We start from the raw sequence: 14,326 nt of genomic DNA on the forward strand, positions 1-14,326 counted from the left end.
TATGTGAAACCGCACAAGAGTCCCAACTGCTCCCAACCATCTGGAGTCAGTTAGACAATGGAATCCGCAATCGGGTTTTTGTGAAGCTGAAGGTAGTGGGGATGGAAAGGAGATGAGGGTGAAGTAGGTGGGGAAGTACCTGGCTATTCACATCTGGTCACCAAACACGACCAAAGCCATTTCAAGCAACGTTTCAATTCTGAAATCCGTTGGATGGAAGTGTCATTAATTTGGCAAACGTCACTCCGATATTTATCAAAATAAAACAAAGATTTCCAAAGGGAACCGCAGGCGTTAATTAAAAACCAAGAATCCACAGTTTTGTACAGAAAATACGTTTTCGTTGAAAACTCTTTTGTATCCGTTAAAACGAATATAAATTCACAGGCAATATTCCAATCATCTTCACTGACAGGCGTAATATTCAAAGATTTAAATATCTTTAGAATATTCACAGGACGCGGACAGCTATAGATTTCGTCTTTCATCTCATATTTGTGGAACTATACGTTTTTATCAATCAGTATTGTTTTATAGTGGTTGTCTAGACGGAATTTTAATTAGTTTTTCAAAGCGAAAGCAGAAAGAGTGTGTCTGGGACCTGTGGGACTAGGGCACATCAAGTTTTGTGGTCGTTGTGAGGCAAAAAGTATAATGGAAGTTCAGAATGGTTGGATAGCAATATATATTAGATATGAATGGTCAGATACTAATATATATTAGATATGAATGGTTAGATACCAATATTTATTGCATATGAATGTTTGGATACCATTAAATATTAGATATGAATGGTCAGATACTAATATATATTAGATGTGAATGGTCAGATACTAATATATATTAGATATGAATGGTCAGATACTAATATATATTAGATATGAATGGTCAGATACTAATATATATTAGATATGAATGGTCAGATACTAATATATATTAGATATGAATGGTTAGATACCAATATATTTTAGATATGAATGTTTGGATACCATTAAATATTAGATATGAATGATTAGATACCAATATATTTTAGATATGAATGTTTGGATACCATTATATATTAGATATGAATGGTTAGATGCCAATATATGGTAGATATCTGCATTAAATACCAATATCGAAAACCTACCTGGTTATTCAATTCGCCAATCGGCGGTGCTTTAAATCGGTTTCAGGGTGAAATTACACAGGCGTGAAATTCACGAACTAATTTTTTAGTTTTATTTTAAAGCCATGTTATCTTCGGGGGTGCTTTGTAAGGGTCTTTTAAAGTAAAGGATGAAGAATAAATTCTGGGAAAGAAAACAGTACGAAGGGTGGGTAAGATTAAGTATGACCATGTTATCTTCGGGGGTGCTTTGTAAGGGTCTTTTAAAGTAAAGGATGAAGAATAAATTCTGGGAAAGAAAACAGTACGAAGGGTGGGTAAGATTAAGTATGACCAATATTAAATTAATATATTTTCTGATACAACAACCTACCTACAACATTTTTTAGGTCAACATCTTAACCTCCTGAAAAATGTTTAATTTCAATTACTGGAAATGTTTATACTAGCCGGCCAATTCGTCATTCTTTACCAAAAAATATCGTACAGAATGATGAAAAAATTTCACAAAGCTATCAATGTCAAAATGGTCATTCTTTTCGTAAGTACGCGTTTCGTCTGGCAAGCAAAAAAAATGAACTGACAATATTACGAATATCCAACCTAAAAATAAGACGTTCTTTCATTACTCAGTGTCGGCTATGACCAAACACCATTTATTGCTGTCATTTGTCACTTCTGTCAAACAGAAGTTCTGTCCTGTAGCACTCATTTCAAGGTTAAGGTTAGGCGCGATGAAAATTAAAAAAAACTGTTAAAACGACTTGATGGAATATACTTACAAATTAATGGGCTAAACTGAAGGGCGTGTTATAAAATTTGAAACCTACAAAAATACAATCTCGTGATTACAATTGCAGTATTTAAAAACTTTTCGGAAGAATCCGTAAGAAAGGAGGCTTAGTTATTGGCTAAGCGGATAAATGCATCAAGTTACCACCCAGGTATGGTGGGATCAATTTCTCTGTTATCTAAGTCCTGCAACCGAAACGTTTTTCGCATATTATGACGGTATTAGGAGTTTCTCAAATATGGCTACGTAATTAGTTATTGCATTATTTTTAATAAAAATCATATCAAAATTCAAATAGACAACATCTCGCCACTCGTAACCGACAATTCACTTTGGCATAAAGTCATAAAATGTCATTCTAGAATCGAGTTACGAAACCTATAGTATTTTTTCAAAAATCAGATTAAGGGTGGGGAACCTTTTCGCCATAGGGGGCCATTTGGACGTTTGTAATATCACCCGCGGGTCGAACTTGGATTTTGTTGGCGGGGTTGGGGTTTCGTTTTATTAGGGTTATTAGGGGTTTCCTCATATTTAATTATAATTTTTTTTACACCTAAAAAAATTCATCGAATAAAAAAATAAAAACATGCGTGACCAAATGTGATGTTCACAAATGAGTTTATTGCTACAAATTTATAACTGGACGAGAAAGGTTTTCCGCAATGAAGTCCGCAAATGGTGTGAAAGTAGAATTTTAACACCACATGGAACGGTTTCCTTAAACACGCGTCAGCAGATGAATCCACAACTGCAATTTTAACACATTATTCAAAAGACAAAACAGCCTTTAACTTAGGATAGAATCGTTGTGCAAGTCCACAGCTTTGATTAAAACTACACCCAGAACATGAAAATGGTTACCTCCGATTTTTGCAGAACACAGTCTGCATCTTAGATTAACGAATATACAACAGGAATTTTATCGCTACATTCTGAACACAAAATTGGTTTTAACTTAAGATTTAAACTTTGTGCGAGTTCCCAACTTTATTTATAACTACACGAAAATGGTTTCCTCCTATTTTTTGCAGCGCGTAGTCTGCAACTATAATTTTATAACTGCACTTCAAACACGGGCATGGTTTCCATCTTAAATGAGTCTGCAGATGTAATTTTAACTGTAAGCAACTGTCTATTGTCAACTGTAATTTTATCTGTAAGCAAGTCCCTAGTTTAATTCGCATTACACTCATAATTTCTTATTACGATTTAATTTCTTATTGGTTCAATAATAGTTATTAAAATAAAATAAAAAAGGCACGATTATTTTGTGTCTTAACTGCTTTCCAGTAACGTAGGAGCATACGTAATTAGCTGTCAGATATGTTATAGCTTTCTCTGAGTTTCGTATTAATGCATTAAAACCGTTCTCGCGTTCTGAAAATCATTTTTTTACTCTTTTTTTGTGGTCAGCAGCCGCACAGTAGGTGCTCTCGGGCCGCGCCAAATAGCCTCGCGAGCCACAGGTTCCCCATCCCTGCCTTAAAAGGAAGCCAGTGACACACCCTGAAGCAGAAGGAATGATAGAGTAACCACTCAATATTTATTTTCATTCCCTTGGGGACGATAACAAAATTTAAAAGAAAAAACAACTACAAGCAATTATCAAATACCTGCCACCTTCATATTGCAGCATTTTTTGCGCCATGTTAATTAAGAAATTGTTACTGCTGAATAATAAATGAATATTTTTAAATAGAAGGACGAGTGAAACTGCGGAAGCGGAAGAGTGAAATTAATTAAAAAGGTTGTGGCCCCGTCTGTGTTCATATTGTAGTAATTAATACATTCAAAAAAATAATAATCTGTCGGTACTTATTTTCCCCAATTTTCCGAGACGTGACTTGTCGCAGTCAAAAGAAAAAAAAACACAAATTAATACTTTGTCGAAGATTCACGAGAGAAATTTAAAAATATATATTTTTCAAAACTTCTGAGTATTACGAATTAAAAAGTATAATATGACACAAAAAAGAAGGAAAAAAATTATAAAGTTTTCGCAATTTTCCAAATGCCGCCTCTCCGTTGGATACGAGAATGTAAACACAGCCTGTCTTTCGTTTTGATGTGAAATTATACATGGACACGGAAAATATTAACTTGGCGTTAAACTCAGAATAATTTATTTTATTTATTTATTTATTTATTATAAGAACTTGTTGAACATTTATACATATTTTTGATAATTCAACCGCCATGCTAGGGATGTCCCTGTGTTATGGCGGGTGATATTTACAGATTGGATTTATAAAATAAGTTAATTATAAGTAATAAAGTTATGCAATTTAGATTGAAATATAAGTTAATTAGATTATACAATTAAATAATAAGTAAGTAATAAAAATATACAAATTAAATTAAATTAAAAGTTATTAAATTATACAAATTTAATTGCATTACAAATATTAAAATCATGGTTTCTAAATGTATTTATAGTAATAGAAATGGTATTAAATATTAATAATAATTGATAATTAGTTGATAAAATTATAATATAATTTAATTTATGTACCAATTTTTATATATTGTGGTCTCGAAGTGAACTTATCCATTTTGATATTAGTTTTTTAAATTTATGGGGTTGGGTTTCGGTTTTTAAGTTTACAGGGAGAAGGTTAAATATTTTGGGAGCTAGGTACATGAAATGTCTTCGAGCTGACGTGGTATGTAGTGTAGGGACGTTGTAGTGTCGGTTGGTTATTGTTCTGGTGGTGTAATTGTGGTGTACGAGGGTTTTTTTCTTATATTTGTACAAAAAATGCATTAGAGTAAATTTTATGTGGAGTTGCCGTATGTTTAAGACATTGTATTCAGTGAAGAGTCGAGTGGAGGAGTATCTTGTCGGTCGCTTGTTGATAGTACGTATTATCGTTTTTTGGGCTTTTTGTAATGGATCAATAAGATAATGTGCACAACCGCCCCAAATTATGATGCCATATGCTAATTGGGATTGGCAGAGAGCATAGTAGACTGTTTTCATTATTGTAGGAGTAAGGATATTTCTTAATGTTCGAAAAACATAACAGAGCTTGCGAATTCGGGGAGTTAGGCTGGCTAAGTGCTGATCCCAACGAAGATGATGATCAATAAGGACCCCTAGGTATTTTATATGGGATACTTTTTCTAAGTTTGGGCAAGTACAGGAAGAATAAGGTCTTGGACAAGAGTGAATTGTTATTTTCTGATTGTTAGTAGGTTGGGTTGCAACAGATAGACTGAAGGTTAGGAATTTCGTTTTACCAGCGTTGAGTGTCAGGAGATTGTCATCTAACCAATTCTTTACAAGGCCTATGTCGTGTCGAGCTATGTCAAATGCTCCTTTCCAGTTTTTATGACGAGCTATGAGCACAGTGTCATCTGCAAAGGATATTAGTTTTCCGGTTATGGGTAGGTTACAGAGTTTGTTGATGTAAATGAGGAACAAAATAGGGCCTAGGACACTCCCTTGTGGGACTCCGAATTGAATTGGTAGAGGGTTACTTTCAGCTGTGTTGTTAATTTTTACAGTTTGTGATCTACCAGTTAGGTATGAGGAGAACCAGTTAAGAGTTGAGTCCCGGACGCCTATTTGAGATAGCCTTTCTAGGAGTATGGGATGGGAAACCGTGTCGAATGCTTTGGCTAAGTCTAAGAATATGGCTAGACAGGAATCGCCTTCATCCAGGCTATTAGAGATGTTCTCAGTCAAATCTAAGATTGCAGATTCTGTACTAATTTTTTTTTGGAAGCCAAACTGATTGGGCGAGAGAATCTTCTGGGTTTCCAAATGGGAGATAAGTCTACTTTTGACAATTTTTTCGATGATTTTTGATAGGACACTTAGCAAAGAAATGGGTCTGTAGTTTTCGATATTTGTTTTGTCGCCACTCTTATAGATTGGGATAACCGTAGCATGTTTTAGTTGGTTGGGGAAGGAATAACATCAAAATCATAATGTTATATGCAACGGTGTGAACCAGAGGTGGAAACTTTTTCTGTCTAACATTTAAAAGAATACTGTGAAGTCAATTAGATTTAAGTTTTACGTAAATGTTTAGTTTATATATATTTATATATATATTATATATATATATTTTATTAAAAACTAACAATTTAAAACTTACGCTCTTTATTTTTTCATAATGAAACATTTCCAAATATCCTTTTCATATACAATTGGCCCGTACATAACTTTACAAGTAAACGTATATCTTATTTCGTACCCTACACTACTCTAAACAAGCTTAGTATTTTTAATGAATTATAATAATCAATTCGAATGATAAATATATATATATATATATATATATATATATATATATATATTATCGACAAATTTCCAAGGACACATAACGTACTTACATAAATAAATAAATATTATTTTCACTGTATACTCTTTACATACATACATACTAATTTGCAAATATCATTTTCATATAACATTTGCATGTACATAACTTTATAGGTCAATGTTATATTTCATTGCACACACTCCGCTTCTCTACAAAAGCTCAAAAGAGAAGCGTAGTAGTTTAATTGAATTGTGTACAATATAATAATAAAATGTAATTATTTTAAAAAAATTAAAGAACTACGAGCACCTGTAAAAGCGACCAAAGGAAAGACTTCCATGATAGTTTTACAATTTATTTGTTCATCGCCTGACAATAAATAGTACAAAGCATCGAGAACAAATTAAATATTATTGGTAATATATAGATTTATTAATCAGTCTTGTTTTGCAATTTTTTGAAAACTGTGCGAAAACATGTAAACGTTATTAATTTCGGAATGTTTTCCGATTCGCCGATGAAAGTATTGCGCTCGAACAGTGATAATAAAAACAGCCTAACTGTGCGAAAACATGTAGACGTTATCAATTTCCGAAAGTTTTCTGATTTTCCGTTGAGAGTATCGTGCTCGAACAGTAATGATGAAAACAGAATTGAAAAATTATCCAAAGCCCGCCAGGTATAAATTATTGCGATTACTAAACTTAATGTAGGGTTCCTGTCCCTAATGGTTGTCGTGATTTCAAAGGTTTTGCAAACTTCGGCGGTGTGAAATTGCTTTTGGAAAGTTCGATAAGGAAGGAAGATAGCTTCGCTAAGTTCTGGAACGAGTTTAACGTTCATTTTCACCTGCAATATTCCAATGTTGAAACATCCCATTGATGCTATCGGAAAAGATACTCCGGGGTAATATTATATTCCTATTATTTATGATAGTTCCGCAGGATATCAAAGGGACTGAGGTGTTAGCGGCTAGGTGGTAAAATGATAAAGTAGAGGTTGTATAACGATATGATGACTTTATTCTGCAATAAATGCCCTAATATTCACAGCTGAAGATAGGAACATCAACCCACTGTCATATAAAGCAAACACTTGGTATTTATGACATATGAAATTTATACACCAAGAAATAATGTTTAAATGAACTGAAAAAGGTCTTTTGCACAAATAATAATAATTCAAACTATATGTCAATCACTTCTCGAGACACTGATCCCTAGATTCCTTTTACCCCTCATACCTTTTTCCTAACCAGAACATCTTCTCCATCCTTTCCTTAAAAATACCCTCCACCCAGCATCCCCTAAGATGGCATAGGCCTGAGGGAAATAATTTTTCCTGGGACCTCCCGTCTGGGTAATTTTAAAAAAGTCACAAACTTTAAAAATATACAATGTTAAATTTAGGAATTTCGGTTATCTACAAACTTAAATTTCTATTTTTTGTAGTTAAAACGGCTTGTTACGATTTAATTTATACACGAACCTAGTGTCCACCACCATTCTAAATCCTCATAACAAATAGAAATTATTGACAATGTACAATAAGCATATTTGTATAAACATATTTTAACTTGTCAAGTTACCTTTGCTGACACTCGTGAAATCTATTTATACAAAAATGAAAGTTTCTTTCTTTGTCCCCCGTAGACCCAAAAATTACTAGATGGATTTCACTTAAAATTTCAAAGTTTGTTTTTATTAGTGTGAGGAGTGTTTAAGTGTTTGGTTTGAATGGTTGAAGAAGTTGGGGATGCCCGAGGAAAACTTAACTCATCTCTTATCTCTGCTCTGGAATGAGATACGGAATCGAATTGAAGTCGACATAAAGTAGTGTTTTAAAAGTAAAAAGGTGGATATCATGAATTGAATGGTAGAAAAAATCGGAGATATCCGAGAAAGAAGTGAATAAAAAAAATATTTGTGGTAAAATAAACGAAGAAAGGGGCGTAAAGAGAATATATGATTTGGAAGTAAATGGTTGATAAGGACATGGCACGATCAAGTGCAACAAATACTTAGAACAGTACAATGATATTATTTCCACCTTAAAATGCATCCAGTTGTAGGGTACTCTAGAATTCACAACCTCGAAACTTTACCCCAAACCATTAAGTCCCCAAGAAACGCCGGGTACACGTCAGCTGGTAAATAATAATATTTAATACATTTTTTTCTACAATATTAGGTTTCATCAACCGAGCTATAAAAATATAACTTTATCAGTGCTTAGCGTAACTTAACGCTTGCCACATTGCTAATGAAACGTGCATCCCTTTGTGATATTTCCGACGGCGTTCGGTCCACCCTTAAAAAGCTAACACGAAACGTTCAAGTGACGAACAAATGAGCACCGAAGAAGGGTCCCGGCCTGTGTGGCATACAAACCGATGCAGCAGCCGGAGAGAGGGGTGGAGTGATGGGGGAGTTGAAGAAGGGGGAGGTTGGGTCGGAGGAGGGTAGCAGCCTAGTTACCGGCGGAGAACACTGAATACTGCCGCTGGGCGGTTGGGCGGATTCCCGGGCGGGTCGATAGGCGGAATACAGCCTCCAAACAGCGTTGCTGAAAACCTATCCAAACCGAACCAAACGCCACAGGGACATTGCAAAAAGGTGACGCTACTAACTCCTCGAACACATCAATCAAATATTATAAACGTGTCACTTTTTACAGAGACATGGATTATATTGAATTTGTCTTGATTCGCCAGTTTTCGATGGGAAGAAGTTGGGTGTAGATGGTTGTTTGATAGTATTTAATGGTTTATTTGTTTCGGTTAATGTTTTGGGGCTTCTTCGTGTTTGCAAAACATGAACACTATTATTCATAAATCGGACAAAATGTTTACGGAGGCATAAAATTTCTGAAATGTTTAATAAATTACCTGAAGACATTAAAAAGAGAAAAAACTCTATTTCAAAAATCAAAACATAAGACATTCTGCCTCTGTAGAACATATATTTTGTAAACAAATACCTAGGTCTGTAATCCATACCTACATATCATAATAAAACTTTTAATATTGGACTAAAATACCTGCATCTTTAAACTTAGGTATTTTAGTATTATAATAAGCATCATAATATTAAGTAAAGTAATATAATATTAAGTAAAGTATTATAATATTAAGTTAAGTATTAGAATATTAAGTTAAGTATTATAATATTGAGTAAAGTATTATAATATTAAATATTAAAATGTTAAGTTCAATATTATGATGTTACTAGCTGAAAACCTTCTGGAAGAAAACCTCTAAATGATAATGAAAACCCTATTAAAATCCGTTACGTAGTTTAGAAAAACTAAGCGCACAAACAGACAGACGCGAAAACAAATAAATAAGAAAATATCTATTACAATCAAACTGATTGCTCAGTTTTATAAGATTTGTGTAAAATACAGTATTGTACATAAAACAACTGAATAAACATATTTTTAAAAGGAACATCTCACAAATCTACGAAGTTTATGAAGAACCATTCTCAAATCGGAAAATAATGTACTCGGGGAAAAAAGTAAGTAACTCGATATTATGTTGAAGAATTTAATTGTATACAACCCAACGTTTTCATTCATAAAAGCTTTAGTAAAAACATGGCTCCGGTAAGTGAAAAATCGTATTAACTTGGAGGAAGAAGGAAATTACGTGCAACGAAAGTCGTTAGAATGGTATTGTTTTAAAAGCTTACATTCTGAAGTTTTATTTGTAAATCTCCGCCGAGAAATGGTGCAGCGAATTACGTTCGAGTCACTTAACCCTTCTGGAATCTGGCATGTTGACCTTCATATTTCTTTAAGATGATGTAAGAAAATCCAAATAAATTAGATATTTCTGAACATATCCAAAAACTGTTTTTGGAAGGGGATAAAATACGCTTTCAAATTTTATTATTAGAAATAAACATATATATTTTTTAAATAGGTATTAGAATTTTTAAACCAAACATAAAAAAGTTTTAAAATTGCGCACCTTACGTTTTACCTTACCAACACTAAACAAAAATTACTGATAATGAAAAGAGAAAATCCACATTTTATAAGACAAATGTCTTATAAACATTACTGTCATTTCACTTTTTATATCATTTCATTTAAAATAATAAAAAATCTCAAATTGCGGTCGGAACCTTTGGTTTCAAGAGGCGTACCTTTTATTCTGAGGTTAATTTTTATATAAGAATACAAAGCTTGGTGTTTTCTCTTTCTAACACCGTTTAGTTCATATTTCTAACTAAGACGGCAATTTCTATAAAACTAAGGGTAATAACAAACGAATTAAGATTAAGGAGTGAAGATTTCGAAGTAATATTTTACTAAGAAAACAACTATTATAAATTTTAAACTTTTTTAGATAATCTTCCTCCGGTGTCTAAATTCAGTGAATAAAAAGCATTTAATGAAAGAATGGTGCAGTTTTTGAAAAGCAGGTGAGCGTTTTGCGGGAATAATCTAGAATTTTACTCAGGAAACGTGTCGGGTATGAAATATTTCTGTTGTATTTCTGCCGTGTTTTCCTCTAGGTATCTTTTAAAACTTTACGAGCAGTGCACAGTGCACAGTACTGCAGAGTGCACTTTGAGCGTGGATAGGAATATATTATAAAATAAGGGGATACAACATACTGTAGAAACGTGACACACGGGTGCCGTAATGCCGTCGGTGCATTGGACCAATATAATGAAGTCATTAAATAAGGAAAATGGCGAAGGCATAATTATTTTCACAAGAAACCGTTGACTTCCATATCATACTGATAGAGCTAACGCCAGATTGCAAAATAATGTGTGTTCTTTTATTCAAATTAAAGATGAGTCGTTCATGAACGAGCCGCACAATTGAGCTGGCTCTTTTTGATGAGCCGAATCAAGAGTCGTACAATCTTTCATACGCTTACGCTGGGAGCTAGGAGGTGGAAGCCGTATCGGGGGAGCCGTATCGACATACATCGTATGCTCTGAACTCACGAGCCACGACGTGAGTCACGACTCCCGTTCAATTGAGTCGACTCTGTGCCGTACGAAAATATTTATCTGGGACCATGGCTACGGCTCTTAATAAAATGAGTCACGACGCATCGCTTATTCACTGACGTTTAGCCAAAGTATCCACAAATAATTTGCTATAAAACATAGCAATATCCATCCACCAGATAAAAAAATGAAAATGATAATGATTGTAAAAAATATACACGACAGATTGCTTGTATTAAAGGCGTTTTAGAAGATGAACCAAAAATAATATCGAAATTTATTGGATATATTCACTTGGAAACATGATCTGTATTAAAAAGCAAAAATCGTAAAAATAATTATTAAAACTTAAGTAATACTGTTTACAGATGTATTAATATAAATACCATCGTAATTTATTTTTGTGGTATTATGCCGTGTTGCGCTAAATCCTTATTTAGCCAACGTTTCGGACAGCGTTACAATGTCAATCATCAGGGCACATGTATAATGTTGGCCTAAGAAGGAGGTAGCGCAACACGGCATAAAAACCCAAAAATAAATAATGAGACCAGTTGAGGCCGTGGAACTCTCTAAACATTCCTAGTATAAATATATTTGTGGCACATTTAAATGGTGAGAAATCAGAGAAGACGCCAAAATTTGTGTCGCATAATTATCAATCTAAATCGGGGTAAAAAAGTTTAAAAAAATAAAGCTCGTTTTACCTCAGCCCAGGACCTCCTAGTGAGGATAAAAAATATGAACAACTTAACAGTCTACATAATTTAATTTCTCCACGAAACTTAACTTTTAACTGAAAATATTTATTGAAACCACTTTTATTTAACTTTTGAAGATTCTACAAATCGAAGTAATATATTATTGAAGAATAAGATTATACTTATATATATAATAAGAGAAAAAAAATAGTTGTAAGATAATATGATCAATTGTGATTTTGAAATATGAGATCGAAAAATATAAGCTTTATTAACTAGGTCCCGATCGTCGAGTGGTTAAACGCTGTCATGCTTCGTTTAAATTTGTTAGTATAATCTTCTTATTCAATGAAAATATTTAAATCACTTTAAACATCATACAAGTAAAAATATGAAAGAGGTAAATAAAATCATATAAATAAGTTGTCTTAATGTGGTCTAACCACACATTGATAATGGGCTGAAACAGCTGTCACAATAATAAATACTAAAATACGTGCAGAACCTGATAATAACGATATTTAATTTAACATAGTTCTACGAATAAAACACATGACAATAAATAAATCAACACGAACTATTGAATAACATTTACCAAGGTAATAATTTAAAAATTTAAAAAAAAAACAATAATGACAAGTTAAATTTTTACTGCTATGCGTCAAAAATATTGTTTACATTTACATCCGTATTTTTCAATTTATCCATCGTGCTACAATATGAGAGTGGTATACAAACACGTCTGGCTAAAGGATCATATATCATTTTCCGTCATAAATCGGTGCAAGAAGCGGAAGCGGCAGGTAGCAGGCTGTAGAAGGCTGCAGACTGCCGGCGTAGCCATACCCGCTACGTTGTAGGGGCGTAGGTAAATACCGGCTTCAAGTGTAAACCGTCGTAGCATTGTACCTATGTTCTTGAATCCTGCCCATTATACGGGATCGGCGTTTACTGATATAATTGGAGGTATGTGTTGGTGTCACTGAATAAATAGAATGATAGAAGTGTGCTGGGGCGTGTCCGTGTGCCCGAAATAAACTCAAATTTTCATTACTTATTCTGGTAAAATGGGGTATTTTCACAAACTATGTTTTAAGTTTAGTTTTATGATTATGATTATCGTACTAAAAAACGTAATTTCAATATTTCTGTTCATAATTATGGGTTTTCAAAACGACCTAAGACCGCGCAATCAGAAAAGGCTTATGTATGGTAAAACGTAGGTCACAAACGTCTCCCAGCGTGACGTTAACGCCGCCAAATTCACGAATAAAAACGAACACGTCGTTTTGGCAAATCGAACATGACACATTTTAAATCGTTGTAGAAAATTTATTCGTCAACATAAAAATAAAATAATTTTTTGCGAGAGTAAAAAAAACAGTTAAAATACTTCATCGATAAAAAATTTTCAAATATCAAAAATCTTTCTTGAACACATAACCAATTCCAGGGTCCTGGAGAATATCAGAACGCCTGGAGTAAGCTTAATTCTGCCTTATTCTAGTGAAATTCATCAAGTATCGAAATGTTTCCTTGAATAGAAAATCTTTTTCATTGATAGGAGCCGAAAGGTCTCACTTATATTGATGACATTAATTTTTTTACAAGTCGGTAATTATTTTATTTTACCGATTTATTAATTTTATAAGTTTACAAATGTTTAATTTATTTATCATTATATACATTATTCCTTTTTAAGCATTTATTGAATTTTCTTTTCATTAATATGGCTCTTACAATCCTGCTTGGATCTATCAGACTGTGCAGACTCTATTGATTTTCGGCAGCGCATTATAATATTGCATTTCTTTGTATAGTAAACCATTTTGTGTATTGGCTTTGTCCTTTTTTGGTAGCCTAATTTCATTGTACGGTCTTGGGTTATGTTTGCGAATGACCTTGCTGTAAATAATTTTATTTTGAGTATTTTGGTGACAGGTTTTTTATTATTTTATGTATAAATATCATCGCATATACATAGATCACACTTCTATGGATTATATATTCAGTGGTTGGTGAGCTGAAATTCAAATTGCGCGAGCAGTTCCGGAGCGAGTATAGAAGTAGTAGCTTGCATTTACGCTTAAGGAGATGCCATACGTAGTAATGCAAAATCACGTGTTTTTGGTTTGAAAATTTGGTCGCCTAGAAATGTTTCAGATGATTTAATTAAATACTGCTAGTAGAATACATCTTGTCCTTTGAAATAATCGAGTATTTTTTAGATTAGAAGTCTTTTTATAAGCCCAGAAAAAATAATGTAAAGGCCTATGAAAACTGCTTTAAAGTTCAAAATATCCTACTTACGAACCCATTTTCGGTTATGATTTTATTGTATAATGTGGCAAATTAAGTTATTTATAAAATGATCGAAAAAAAATAAATATTTATTACTGAACATCCACAAAATAAAATAAAAGGCACTTTTTGGCCATGTTTTTTTCTTGCATAAATCAAAACAGGCGGATGGTGTT

General features: G+C 33.2%; 1 protein-coding gene and 1 pseudogene across 2 annotated transcripts in view; one reads left to right on the forward strand and one right to left on the reverse strand.

Moving 5' to 3' along the window:
- The window catches only part of LOC149420216 (uncharacterized), a 36,368-nt pseudogene extending 27,700 nt beyond the window's left edge, over nt 1-8,668 (forward strand).
- LOC149420215 (protein kinase C, brain isozyme-like) overlaps nt 1-14,326 on the reverse strand; it is a 610,992-nt gene that overhangs the window by 286,127 nt on the left and 310,539 nt on the right. The gene's annotated exons all lie outside the window — the stretch shown is intronic.

This window comes from Hesperophylax consimilis, chromosome 10, assembly GCF_061612785.1.
Source record: "Hesperophylax consimilis isolate HC1 chromosome 10, BYU_Hcon_1.0, whole genome shotgun sequence".
Lineage (NCBI taxonomy): Eukaryota > Metazoa > Arthropoda > Insecta > Trichoptera > Limnephilidae > Hesperophylax > Hesperophylax consimilis.